This window comes from Mytilus galloprovincialis, chromosome 14, assembly GCF_965363235.1.
Source record: "Mytilus galloprovincialis chromosome 14, xbMytGall1.hap1.1, whole genome shotgun sequence".
NCBI classification, from domain to species: domain Eukaryota; kingdom Metazoa; phylum Mollusca; class Bivalvia; order Mytilida; family Mytilidae; genus Mytilus; species Mytilus galloprovincialis.
Genome location: NC_134851.1, coordinates 42,085,959 through 42,100,396, shown reverse-complemented (window position 1 = coordinate 42,100,396; position 14,438 = coordinate 42,085,959).

The window sequence follows — 14,438 nt, the reverse complement described above, 5'->3', positions numbered from 1 at the left end:
TCTATTTGGTTACCATATCCCAATGATTTTGCAAGATCTTGTAAACTGATGATAAGTTGGGTCTCACAAGACCTTTTACTTCTAAACCCATGTTGACTATCATTTAGTATGTTATTAATTGTAAGATGTTTCCTTATGTTACTTGTTAAGATGTGTTCTAGAACTTTGCAACATATTGCAGTTAATGAAACTGGTCTATAATTAATAGCGTTATGCTTGTCACCTTTTTTAAATATTGGTACAACATTAGCCTGCTTCCAATCAGTTGGGATTTTACCAGTATCAATAGATTTTTGGAAAAAGAATGTCAAAAATGGAGACAATTCTTCTGCAAAATTATGTAAAATATATGCTGGCAGATTACAGGGCCAGTGGCTTTGTGTTGATTTAAGTTTTTAAGTAACTTTAATAAACCATTATTACTAATAAATATGTCAGGCATAGTGGGGTGGGGACTTGTACCTTTATTTGGCATAGAGGATGTATCTTCGGTAGTAAAAGCCTTTTTAAATTGTTCATTTAGGATGTTAGCTTGTGTATTCGGCTCACTATATAATAAACCATCATTTCCTCTTAATGGTAAAACTCCAGATGTTTCTGTTTTTTTACTTTTTATAAATTGCCAGAAAGATTTAGGTTTTTCTTCTAACTGGGGCTAATTATTTCTTGCATGTACGTGCTTTGGGCTCTTCTTATTTCTCTTTGAGCAGTAGCTTTTAACTTTTTATATTTATCTTTATGTTCTTGTTTACCAGTTTTTTTAGCTTTGTTGTAAGCTTTACATTGTTTTTTACATAAATGGTCTATATCCCTATTTGCCTAAGGGTTGGTATACTTAGATTTAGTTATTTTGCTTGGTACATTATCATCTATTATTTTATTACTACCTTCTTTGAATTTATTCCATAATTGGTCAATATTTAAATTTTCATTAGCCTGAGATATAAGTTCAGATATAAAATGAGATGTTACGTCTTTTATCTTTTAATATCAACCTTTTTCCATAAATAAATTTTATGTTGTGATTGTTTAGATCTTTGGGGCTTGCAGATTGCATCCACTAATACAATATCATGGTCAGATATACCTGGTATAGATTTTATTTTTGTTATCAATGCAGGTTGGTTTGTGCAGAAAAGGTCAAGGATATTATCTTTCCTAGTTGGAAAATCAACCATTTGTTCAATGCCTAAGTTGTTCAGCATATCTATAAATGCTTCATTCAGCTCCTTAGTATACAATGAGCCAGATATATTTTGCTCCGGCCATTTTATGTCTGGAAGGTTAAAGTCACCACCAAGCCAGAAGGTGGAATTTTTAAATTTAATTTAAGTTCATTAATTTCAATGATCATTTGTTTGAGATAGTCTATATCATTTTTATTTGGTGGTCTATATGCAGAAATAATAACTAAGGATTTAGTATCAGTTATATTAATTTGGGCAGCAATAAGTTCTACATTTTTGCTTTTATGTACTTCTTGGCAAATAATACCTTTTTTAATGGCGATTAATACACCTCCACCTTCTTTTCCGACCCGGTCGTTTCGGAATACATCATCAAATAGTGTGTTTGGAAAAATTTCAGAAGATAATACATCTTTGTTTAGCCAAGTTTCATTACCAATAATAATATCTGGTTTAGATGACATTAATAAATTTTCAATTTGAGGAACTTTATTTTTACAACTTCTAAAATTAATCTGAAGAACTCTTAATGAGTTTTGTCTATTAATATTCTTATTTTTTAATTGCTTCGTCACTGATGGTTTTGGTGATGATGTAACAACTGGGTCTCAAAAATTTTCATGATTATCATTTATATTAAAGCTTAAGGAAAAAGCTAAACTATCTGAAAGTACTGAATATGAGTTAGGGTTCAAAATAGAATTACCTGATCATTTGCTGATGAGAGGTATGATTGAAAAATGGTTCTAGAGTGATTAGGAGTATCACATAGCAGGCATATCCAAAGTGCTGATGAATTTCCAAACTTTTCATACATAGATGGACTTATATTTACACATCCAATATGACACCATTTATCGCAGTTATCACAAATAATAGCATCACTGTTCCAGGTACACTCATGCGAGCAAATAGAGCATGGATAACGGGAGTCATTCAAGTTTGATGGGCCAGGGTTGGTTTCAACCTGGTTGTTTAAAAGAATTCTAATCAAAAGATGAATGTGGCGATCTGATTTATTACTTTTCCTGGTAAATTATATATTGTAAAATCTTTATTGAAAAATTATAAATATTTATATATATTTTAGATAAATTATTTATTTTATTTTTTTAATAAGTAAAAGGTTCTGGGATATCCTATCTTAGGATTAAGACGTATCTTAAGACCAACTTATGACAAGTCTTTGTCGTAAGTCGTGTTCTCGAAACTTTCTTAACATAGGATATCTTATTTATTATTTATAACTGTTGATGTAAATGTCCTTTGGTTTTTTAAGTCTTGTATACTCCTTGGGTTTGATTGTTTTTGTCTTAATAAAGTTAGAATTTCACTTTTTTCTAATTTGTTTTAGGTGTAAATAAACATGAAATGAAAAGCACCATCGGTTATTAACTCGTATATATAAAGACATTGAGAAAAACTTGTAAACGGTAATGTACTACTGTGGACTTTGTACGACGTGTTGGCTGCAAATGTTCTGCCAGAACTGACTCATGTGACTTATAAACTCATATCAAGATATATCTGATTAGTGCTGACTTTTGAACATACGTTTTCATACTTTTCAACGATGAACTTTACTTGCATGTTATGATGACCATTAACTTTATAATTCTTATTTTTTATTTTGGCCCTGCTTTCGATCAACAGTTTTTCCTTAATTATTTGCAGAAAAGTAATAATTTTTTTTTCCGGAATAGTTACCTTATCCCCGGAAAAGTAAGATATTTATTTCCGGAAACGTTATCTTTTTTTCCGGAAAAGTAATGCCAATTTGCGGAAACGCAAAACGCCGTAAGCTACAGTGGAGATCACTTCTAACCTCTCATTAGAACTGTCAGAATATCTGTCATAGAACTGTTCTAACCTGTCCTAGAACAGTTCTACCTAGAACAGTTCTACCCTAGAACTGTTCTTAGTAGAACTGTCAGAATCAGTTCTAGGTAGAACTGTCAGGATCAGTTCTAGGGTAGAACTGTCTAAATCAGTTCTAGGTAGAACTGTTTAAATCAGTTCTAACCGTAGAACTGTCAGCAGAACTGACTAAATCAGTCAGGACTGTAGAACAGTTCTAAATGACGTCACTGCAGTAAGGGCACTTTAGAATTTAGAAGAAATAAATCACTTCCAATTACTTTGCTATATAATAGCAGATTTTCTATATTTTTTACTGATCAAACGTTACATGTACAAATATCGAAGTGAATAGAAGGTTATCCAACTCATCGGAGAAATATTTTTATAAGATTGCATAGGAAACATCATTGTTTACGTTTCTTCGTTCCCCGTTTTTAACAGTCTCTTCATAAATATAACTGCATTTAATTCATGGAATTTTAATCGGAATTTACCTTGTTTGCCTTGGATTTACATTCATTTAAGATTTTGTTTTGACAAATGTTCAAACCAAAATTGTACAGTGGATGAATTATGGGATATTAATGAAAAAAGTGTTGTATTATAACGTAAAAAAACTATATACATTTGCACCATCTCGTCAATTTTGCCAGACTTATCCATAACGATTATAAATGATATCTGGGAGTCTGGAACTCAGAAAAATATACTCATCTGAACATGAATGAAGCATTTGCCCCTGGACGTTCGGCTACAAACAAAATCATGCATTTTTCTTTGCCTTCTTCAGATTATATTAACAGTATACTATTCCAAGAAGAGAACTTCCCATACATGTACTTTTTATTTTAAAATAAAGTATATGAATCAGTCATGTGAGTGTTGGATGATGCCGTAAAATAGTTTTGTTTCAAAAAAAAAACATCACAAACTATTAACTGACTTAAAACCAGTGACCAGGCGCGATTCCAGGGGGGTCCAGGGGTTTGAACCCCCTTTTTTTACGATCAATGCATTTGAATGGGGACATGTAGTTGGAACCCCCCCCCCCCTTTTGTCCTGGGTTAGGAACCCCCCCCCCCCCTTTTTAAAATGGCTGGATCCGCCCCTGGTGACGGTTCATCATTATGGATACAGAGAGGAAATAACGGCGCGCTAAATTTTTAAATATGGTATAAATACACCTTATCGCTATTTGTCTGCCATTACTGGATATCACACAGGTCCTGTAAAAATTTGACGTCATAAAACAAAATATCTGACGCCACAATGGAAAAGTGATTGTTGTATGCTTCAAAAGTTCAAGAGGCCGGGTCAGCCAGGATTAGCAATAAGGTGTATTGTGTTCCAAAGTTGGTGTCATTTTTATCATACGATCCGTCCTGACATAGAAATATTATTGGTTTACAATGAGGCCATATATATTTACATGATAAGTGTAAATAAGTTCAGTTTTGGTTGATGTGGTCAAATAATTATGTTAAAACGACTCAGTCTGATACATGTATATCGAAACTACTGAAATTGGTTTACAATTCAATATTTTGAATAAAAAGAGGACTTGCAGAAAATTGCTGGTACTCTAAATTGATGTGGAAATTTTTTTGTAGCCAATGTGTTACAATATAGCTGTCATTTGAATTATACAATCCATCGTGATGTGTAACTATAAGTGATTTACTATGCGGCTATATATATATATATATAGCCGCATAGTATATATATATTAAGATTTACATTATAAAGTGTAAATATGGTCAGTTTTGGTTGATGCTGTCACATATGGTCAGTTTTGGTTGATGCTGTTACGTATGGTCAGTTTTCATGGTTTTGGTTGATGCGGACAAATAATTTTGTTATATCCATGAGTCAGTCTGAGATATCAAAACTACTAAAATTAGTTTACGATTCAAAATTTTGATTAAAAAGAGGACGTGCTGGCACAAACTGATGCGAGCATAATTTTGTTTTCCAATATTGCTTTCATTTATATTAAACAATCCATCCTGATATAAAAATATAAGCTCGTGCAATATAAAATTCTACTCGGAACAATATTCCCCAATATTCATGCAATAACCCTATAATATAGATCATTTGTATTATCATGATTATACACTCCATCCTTACATAAAAATATTACAGATTTACTATGCGACTATAAGAGTTATATAAAAAAGAGCAAATATGGTCAGTTTTGGTTGATGTGGTCAAATATGGTCAGTTTTGGTTGATGCTGTCAAATATGGTCAGTTTTGATTGATGCAGACAAATAATTTTGTTACATGAGTCAGTCTGAGGTATGAAAACTACTGATATTTGTTTCTGATGCGATATTTTGAATAAAAATAGGAAATGCTGGCACCCTCAATTGATGCGAAAAAAAATTTGTGGTCATTGATTTCCAATATTGCAGTTATTTATATACTACAGTCCCTCTCGACCTAAAATTATAACTGAATTGATGTGCAGCTATATAGATTTACATAATAAAAAGCAAATATGGTAAGTTTTGGTTGATGCAGTCAAAAGATTTTATTTCACGACTCAGTCTGAAGTATAAAAACTACTGATATTTGTGATGATTCAATATTTTGAATAAAACAAGGACATGCTCATTGGAGGATCAAGGGGAGGGGGTCTAGGGGATGGAACCCCACTTTTTTTTTAACATCATTGCATTTGAATGGGAGCATATAGTTGGACCCCCCCCCCCTCCCCCAGCCTTTTAAAAATGGCTGGATCTGCCCCTGCATGCTGGCACTATAAATTGATGCGAACAAATTTTTTTTTCCAAAATTGCTGTTACTTGTATATTACAGTCCCTGTAGACCTAAAATTAAAACTGAAGTACTGTGCAGCTATATAGATTTGCAGAAAGAAAAAGCATATAATGGCAGTTTAGATTGATGCGGTCAAAAGAAACAGGTAGTCCGAGGTATAAAAACTACTCGTAAACAGATATTATATTGGTTAATGAGGTCCGATAATTTTGTTATGTGACAACGAGCCATCCTGACTCCCGGAATAACAAATGTAAAACAATTCATATAATAATCCCCCCCCCCCCTAATACTAACGGCCTAATTTATGTACAAAAAATGAAAGAAAAACAAATAATTTATGTAACACATCAACAAAAGAAAATCACTGAATTACATGCTCCTGACTTGGAACAGGCACATACATGCAGAATATGTCGGGGTCAACAGGTTAAACATGTTTTCTTGCCGATTATAAATCTGAAATAAAACCTGCAAAATAGCAAAACTTTATATAATTTAAATCGGTTTTTTTACCCAAACCTTTATATAATTAAGGCAAAGAGTTCTTAAAACTTATAAATCAACTCTAGCCGTAGAATTTATAAATCAATTTTAGCCGTAGAATTTATAAATTAATTTTAGCCGTAGAATTTATAAATCAATTTTGGCCGTAGAATTTATAAAAATCAATTCTAGTCGTAGAATTAGAAATCAATTCTAACCGTAGAACTGTCCTAGAAGTAGAACTCACCAAATATTTGGTCAGTTCTAGCTAGAACTGTCTAAAACTGTTCTAGGGTAGAACTGTCAGGATCAGTTCTAGGTAGAACTGTCCAAATCAGTTCTAGGTAGAACTGTCCAAATCAGTTCTAGGTAGAACTGACCAAATCAGTTCTAGCTAGAACAGTTCTAACCTTGAACTGACTAAAAGGTGTCAGGCTGACAGTTCTACGTACTGTTCTAGAACAGTTCTCCTGACAGATTTAATGAGAGGTTAAAAGTGATCTCCACTGTATGTCATTCGAAATACTCAAGTATCAAACTTCAATCTTAGTATCAATGGTTTGGTGGATTGGATCATAGATTGAAAGTTTATCGTGTCTTTATAAAATAATGTCCCATTATCATCCTTTAAAGTCACAGTACAAATCGTTTTTTTTATAACACAAGATTTGTAAATTATTTTAATTTGTTAACTATGGATGTATATGGGGTATAGTAAATTGGGAGATGCATTTTTACGTTGCATATTTTTTTCTTCACACACTGTTCACCTCCTGTCGCGGCTAAAACAGATCTATACAATAAGAAACGGAAGTCTATTGCTAAAATGTTAATGTTATTTGTATCGCTCACTCTAAATATTATATGTCTCTTGCTTACTATCTTAAGATATGACGTTGATTAAAGATAAGGTTATACACGAATGACAAAAATGTCGGGATTTTTGAACTCGTAATCTAGTTCTCAGCTTTTTAGTTAACACAAGTACACACCCGTGATATCGCGGTTCCGTGGCTGAATTAAAGTTATATAACTATGACTAAGCCTTATTTTAGTAATTGGTATTGTCATCTGATAAATTCATGTCGATTATAAGATACACAGTTTTCTCTGCTTTCAAATCTTTCTGTTTGAACCCGTCGACCTGGAACTTATCAATTATTGGAAATATTAATTATTTTGAAAACAAAAGGTCCAGGCTATCCAGGAATGGGGTATTTTTTAATCAACAGCATTGTCCTATATTAGTTATCTTAGAAAGTCTTGCTGGTTGCTGAATAAAGCTACAATAGGGAACAATTTGACAATGATTGAATTTAGTAGTGTCAGCCCTTTGATTATGACCCGTGTATATAGCAAAATCCTAAATACACCGTTTGGTGGTGCACCAGTCAAATGCGGAACGTACAGATAAGGTAACAGCTAACAGGTGAATATACTATTGGTATCGGTATCGGATTAGACCCGGAACTTGCTAATTATTGGCAATATTAATTATGTGGAAAACAAAAGGGCCTGGAGTGGTGTAATTTTTAATCTACACCACTGTCCTATATTAGTTATATATAGAGTTGAATTCTTTGATTTGTCGTTTTTACCCGATGACGGCTGACAAATTGGACCTCGTAATTTTAGTATTATAGATAATTGCTGGCCAAAATATCATGAATATAAAATGCAAGCAGTCTTTTCCACTTTTCAATACTTTTTGAGGACTTCGATAAATAAATATAGAAATCCTGGAATAAATAGAAATAAAAAAAAAAAGAATCTTAAAAGTTCACAATATACACAGCGTGAAACAAAAAACACTCATTCATGATATTAGCGAAAGAACAGTTCTTGGTTCATAATTTAAAATGTAGACCTCTGAGTTGTTTTTCTGAGAAAATTTTATTGAATTTTAAAGTCGAGCATTTAGGAACATTTCCCGTGAATTTCGACATAGTTATAGAGTTGATTCGTAGAAATTAATTTCGACTTTTTAACCACTTTCACGTTATCGGGGATATAATTATCGAATTTCACTCTTAATTAGCTTAAACCTCTATCAAATGCAAGGTGTTGTCCGAATTATGTGCTTCCCTTCTCATACTATTTGTGCTGGTAGAATAAGACGCTGCAATAAAAAAAAAACATCCGCTGAAAATTAATAGAAAACACATGTCTTATCTATGGATATGCATTTCTCGTTGCAATAAATAGTTCTCGTTCTTATATTGCTTATTGCATGTTTGTTATCAAATTGGTAACAAACGTTTCTACACCATGTACACCTAATATACATGTATCATTAAAGGGGCACTAGCTGTCAAAATCGTGTTCACCAATTTGACTCAAATTCTCATACTTCATTTATAACATACTAAAACGCATATTCAAATAACAAACAGGCCACACCGATTTAAATTCTTGTTCTATGGATTTTTTGACTCCAAAAATTGGGACGAGCGTACGCGTGCGATTTAAAAACTTTTATAAAAAAAAATTAATTTGCAAATTTTTTAGCTTAATAAATATTTTGATATGAGCGTCACTGATGAGTCTTATGAAGTGGAGGTGAGCAACTACTGGCAACCGTATGGCCGTATTCTTTTCTGTTAAAAAATTTAAAAGCTGTTAAATGGAATACGCTCTATTTTTTTTTCACTTAAAATGGCAAAATTTTAATATCATACAAACAACTTATCTATAGTATTCTCTGACAGTCTCTTAAAATCTTATCTCATATTGGAGCATAGCTTGTGCTTCTTAAAAATTAACACATCACCTTCTTTCAATTAAGTACTGATGTAGGATAACTGTGACAAAATATATTAGTATTATAGTCCCAGAGGACATTATATATACATATAGTCTCGATAAACACTTATCTCCTCAACAACGGTACGTTTGACTCGAATTAAAATAACTACGCATATATGTATGGTAAATATTAGCAGAACTATTTGAAAGATAAGATGGATAATATGCTGAACTATTTGTTACGTGTCCTCGGTGAGCATGGAAATTTTAACCGTGTTAAATTTGGAGACGCCCTTTGGAACTCAGTGCTTCGGCCTTCTTTAACACACGCATGCGCCGTCTGGATGCCACTTTCAGCTACACATATATGGATCATCGACAGTTGGCAATACCGCGCAGCTAAGATCATTATATGAACACTAAAATGAATATGCCCCGTTCCGCTCTCCTTCTCGAGCTTGGATGGGAACCCGTATCTGCATTTATCACCCGCCAAAAAGTTGCGTACTTTAAAAGGATTAATAACCTACCAGACGATAGACTGTGCAAGCGAGTCTTTAGTGAAATGGTTCAATTAAACGAAAGTGTCTGGAAATATGTTCAAGAGATGAACACCTACACGGAAAGTATTGGGTCTGATAAATTTAACTGTCAATATGGTAGGGAAAGTTTAATTATTGATGTTTCTACTAAAAGTAGCCTTGATTTGTATCAGCACTGCTATATTAAGACAGGTAGCCAGCTATACTTAGAGGACATAAGCGATTTTAATTCATCCCGTCTTAAACTGCTCGCAAGAACAAATTATTTGCCATTAAAGCAGTTTCTTTTTAGAATGCATATGTCCGAGGACAACCTATGTCCCATTTGTGATTCAGGGGAGTCAGAAGATTTAGAACATTTTCTGCTCGGGTGTACATCTCTTGAACAAACCAGGTCTAAATTTTGCACCTTATTTGCCTCTTTTAATGATAGAAATGTAAGTTTTCTGGAACTGTCGCCACGTGCACAAGTATTATTTTTAGTTGGCGATATTGGTTATGCTTTTAACGATGAAATTGGTTCATTTTATGATGTTTATGGAAGAATGTATCTCTTAGAATTATTTAGATTACGTCAAACTATGGTTGAACCAAAATAAACCTTTGAGTTAAGTTACACGTATGTACTATTATATATTGATTGATCTTAGTTTTTATGCTTTATACATGCTGCATGGTCATATTTGTCTATGGGTGTTTTAATTACATCTATATTTTAACATTCTATAAATTGTCTTTTTTTTATTATGATTATGTATTTTAGAAATCTCTATTTTTGTCTTATTAATGTGCCATGTATGTTATTGTTTCAAAGACATTCTATAATGAAACCATTAACTAAAATGTATATAATTGTAAATAATATAGTATAGACGCACCATCACTTCTACCCTGATGACTGGTGCCCCGATGTAAAGGGGTAGTTTTCTAAATAAAATATATATATATATATATATATATAGCAGCTTGTAATTGTGTGAAAGGAAGTTTTCAAATCCTCATTAAATTTGCTTGCGTCATAATAAATTTCGCATCATATGTAACATATCTCTATAGCAACTTAAAGATGCTAATGCTTATTCAACATGTCAATTAATAAGCTATTGCGCATGTATATGAAAGGTGGCCATAGAAAGAACAGATGTTTTCCGAATAACATCCGGTGTTCCGAAAGACTACGGACATCATCCAATATATACTGCGTAAACCCTCAGGGGTTTACGCAAAAAACAAGGATTTTTCAAAAAAAAATATCGTTTATTGAAAATAACGTTAAAAAATTTTGAAAGTATATTTCCGTTTTTATTTTCATTAAAATTGCAAATTTAAAGTTATGTTCTTTGTTTAAATATTGCAACATTATTTCCTTTATATCAAAATAAGGAGGTCACACAACCTCTGGATCCTTTTCGTCATTGAAATGTGACTGATAAGTAGATATTTAATATGAAAAAAAAACTAAAACTGAAATCTAAATCTAAAATATAATTTTTTTTAAAAATACATTTGACCATGCAGATATAAGAAATAATACTTCAAGCAATGAAACAACGAATTAAATATGCTGCTTTAATTACGAATGATAACCTTGAAATGAATCATGCATGCAATTTTAGCAGACTTAACAAGGTCGGCGATAAGATATCAAATATAAAAAAAAAAAAGAAGATGTGGTATATGATGTCAATGAGACAACTATCTACAAAAGACCAAAATAACACAGAAATTTCAAACTATGGGTCACCGTACGGCCTTCAACAATGAGCAAAACAAATACCGCATAGTCGGCTATAAAAGACCCCGAAATGACAATGTAAAACAATCAGTCGAAACAGAAAATTAACAAAGTCCGTATGCGTTAGTTGCACGCCAGCAGAACGCTAAGCAAGCGTTAAACGCGCGTTGTATAAGTTTAAAGTACGTCGAAATACAACGGTATATGCTTGGTGAACGCTTTTACTCCAGATTTTTTCTATGAAGCTTATTCCGGCGTCACACATTGGCATATAGACCGGCGTGCACCTAACATACAAAGAAAATTGACAAAGTCGGTATACGTTAGTTGCACGCCAGAGGAACGCTGAGCATTCATAAAAGGCGTGTAGCATGAGTTTGAAGTACGTCGAAATAAATAAAAAAAAAAAAGAATACTCTTTGTGAACGCTTCAACTCGAGGAAATTTTATGCAGCATACAAATTTTCATCCAGCTCAAGCGTGTGTCTAGCGTATACACCTGTACGCTACAAGCACGTAAAACATACGTTGCAAGCGCTACAGATAAGTTTGAGACACGTTTAGGGCACGTTGTACACGCTTCAAAATCGTTCGACTTTAACTAAAACGTATGCAGGTGTGTTTGTAACAAAGACCCTATAATATAACGTCCAATATACGACCGGAACGCGTCTCAAATACGTTTAAGAAACTTTTTTTTTTTCGTAGCGTGCATTCCATCTACGTAAGACAAACGCCAGGCACACGCTAACATACGTTTCTTGAACGCTTAGGTACGCTTCTCGTACCGTAAACAATACGATATACCGCTACTTACATGTATCATTAAGAACTATTTATTAAATAATAATTTTAATGATTTTTTGTTTTTATTTTAGTTTTGTGTGAAGCTCCTTGGTTTGCTGATTGCAGGATTATTACTTATTCCTGAAAGCTATGCTACATATGATAAAATAGAGTGTCACGAATGTGAGCGGGTGGCAGATTATTGTGCTTTTCGTTGTCAATGGCAACCAACATATGCTAAATTCTATTATTGTGACGATCATTGTACTCGACGAAACCTAGCTTGTCAATCCCGTTGTAAGAGGAGAAATGGTCAGCCATTACTTGTACAAAACGTACCAATTGCCAGGAAAATTGGAGGCGCAGCGGCAAAGAGGCAGCCAGGAAGAATAAGTGAGGAAGATATTAAACAGTACTACCAGCACCGAAAATAAAGACAATTTATTGTCGATGTGAAAGGAAGTAGAAAGAGGGACCAATCATTTAACGAATTCAACCTTATTTGGCTATCTAACATTTTCAAACATCACAGTATGAAAGGGATATTGAAATTAATAAAGCAATCATCACTTTTAGTTTATGTATATTTGTTTCAAACGCACATACATGTGTGAAAATAGATATTATCATATTTTTTTCAACGCACATACATATTACGCAAATAGATATTATCATATCTGAAACTTTCATGTAAATTTTTGACAACAAGTCAATTTACTCACGAGTCGAAAACAAACTTACATCGTCATGGCAACAAAAAAAAGGTTGAGCGACAAAAAGACAAACAACAGTCTACAAATCACAAAAAATTAAAAGGACCGAGCAACACAAATCCCGCTCAAAACCAGGAGCTAACGATAAATGCATTCGGGAGTTTGCTTCTCATGTTCAAAGTAATTAACTTTTCAAAACACTAGCTTATATTTATAGGGGATTAATAAAAAGATCCAAAGAGCAAATAAAATAAATAGGTCACCGTGCTTGTTTTCGAGATATTAGCCATTGAAATTTTGGCGGGAAAATATTCTCTCTTGACTTTTCATAGCTTTATCATTGACAAGTTGAAGTTCTCAAAAACTGTTAAAAAGTAATTAAAATTTTACAGATGTCTTATCTTTATACATGAAAAAGATTTAAAAAAAGAAAATGGGGGTCACCGGGCAAAATTTTTTAAGGCATTCAAATGGATAAAACCAGAGGATTCCGAAAATCTTACCAAAAATCCAAAACATGACAAGCCAGCTTCCTTAACGAAACAAATAGCAGCCATAAAGACATCTAGAAGACAACACACAGTCTTAATTACAATTGTAATAATCAAATACGACAAAATTCAAGTCGTCACGAATGATTGCGAAAAAAATAAACAGAAATAATTCAAAGTAAAGTCATCAACTAAAACTTCTCAGAACAAAAAGAAATGATCCAAGACAACGACTGACTTGGGACATATATCGACTTAAATATGTTAATGTATCAGTAAATATCTTTAAATGATATTTTGTGTAAAGTAGGGGTCAACAACAATTATTTGTTGGTTGATTTTTACATTCATATAAAATTAAAATTGAGAATGGAAATGGGGAATGTGCCAAAGAGACAACAACCCGACCATAGAAAAAAACTACAGCATAAGGTCACCAACAGGTCTTCAATGTAGCGAAAAATTCCCGCACCCGGAGGCGTCCTTCAGCTGGCCCCTGAACAAATATATACTAGTTCAGTCATAATGAACGCCATACTAATTTCCAAATTGTACACAAGAAACTAAAATTAAAATAATACAAGACTAACAAAGGCCAGAGGCTCCTGACTTGGGACAGGCGTAAAAATGCGGCGGGGTTAAACATGTTTGTGAGATCTCAACCCTCCCCCTATACCTCTAGCCAATGTAGAAAAGTAAACGCATAACAATACGCACATTAAAATTCAGTTCAAGAGAAGTCCGAGTCTGATGTCAGAAGATGTAACCAAAGAAAATAAACAAAATGACAATAGTACATAAATAACAACAGACTACTAGCAGTTAACTGACATGCCAGCTCCAGACTTCAATTAAACTGACTGAAAGATTATGATTTCATCATATGAACATCAGGCACAATCCTTCCCGTTAGGGGTTTAGTATCATACCATCATAACATATATGAGAAGAACATAACCCGTGTCATGCCAACAACTGGTTTTTTAATAAATGTGTTTAGTTCTGATGCCAAGACCCTATAAGTGAATCAATATTAACGCCAAAATATGCAATCTTTAATGACCTGACAACAGTATCGTAACTATATCCCTTCTAAATAAGTCTATTCAA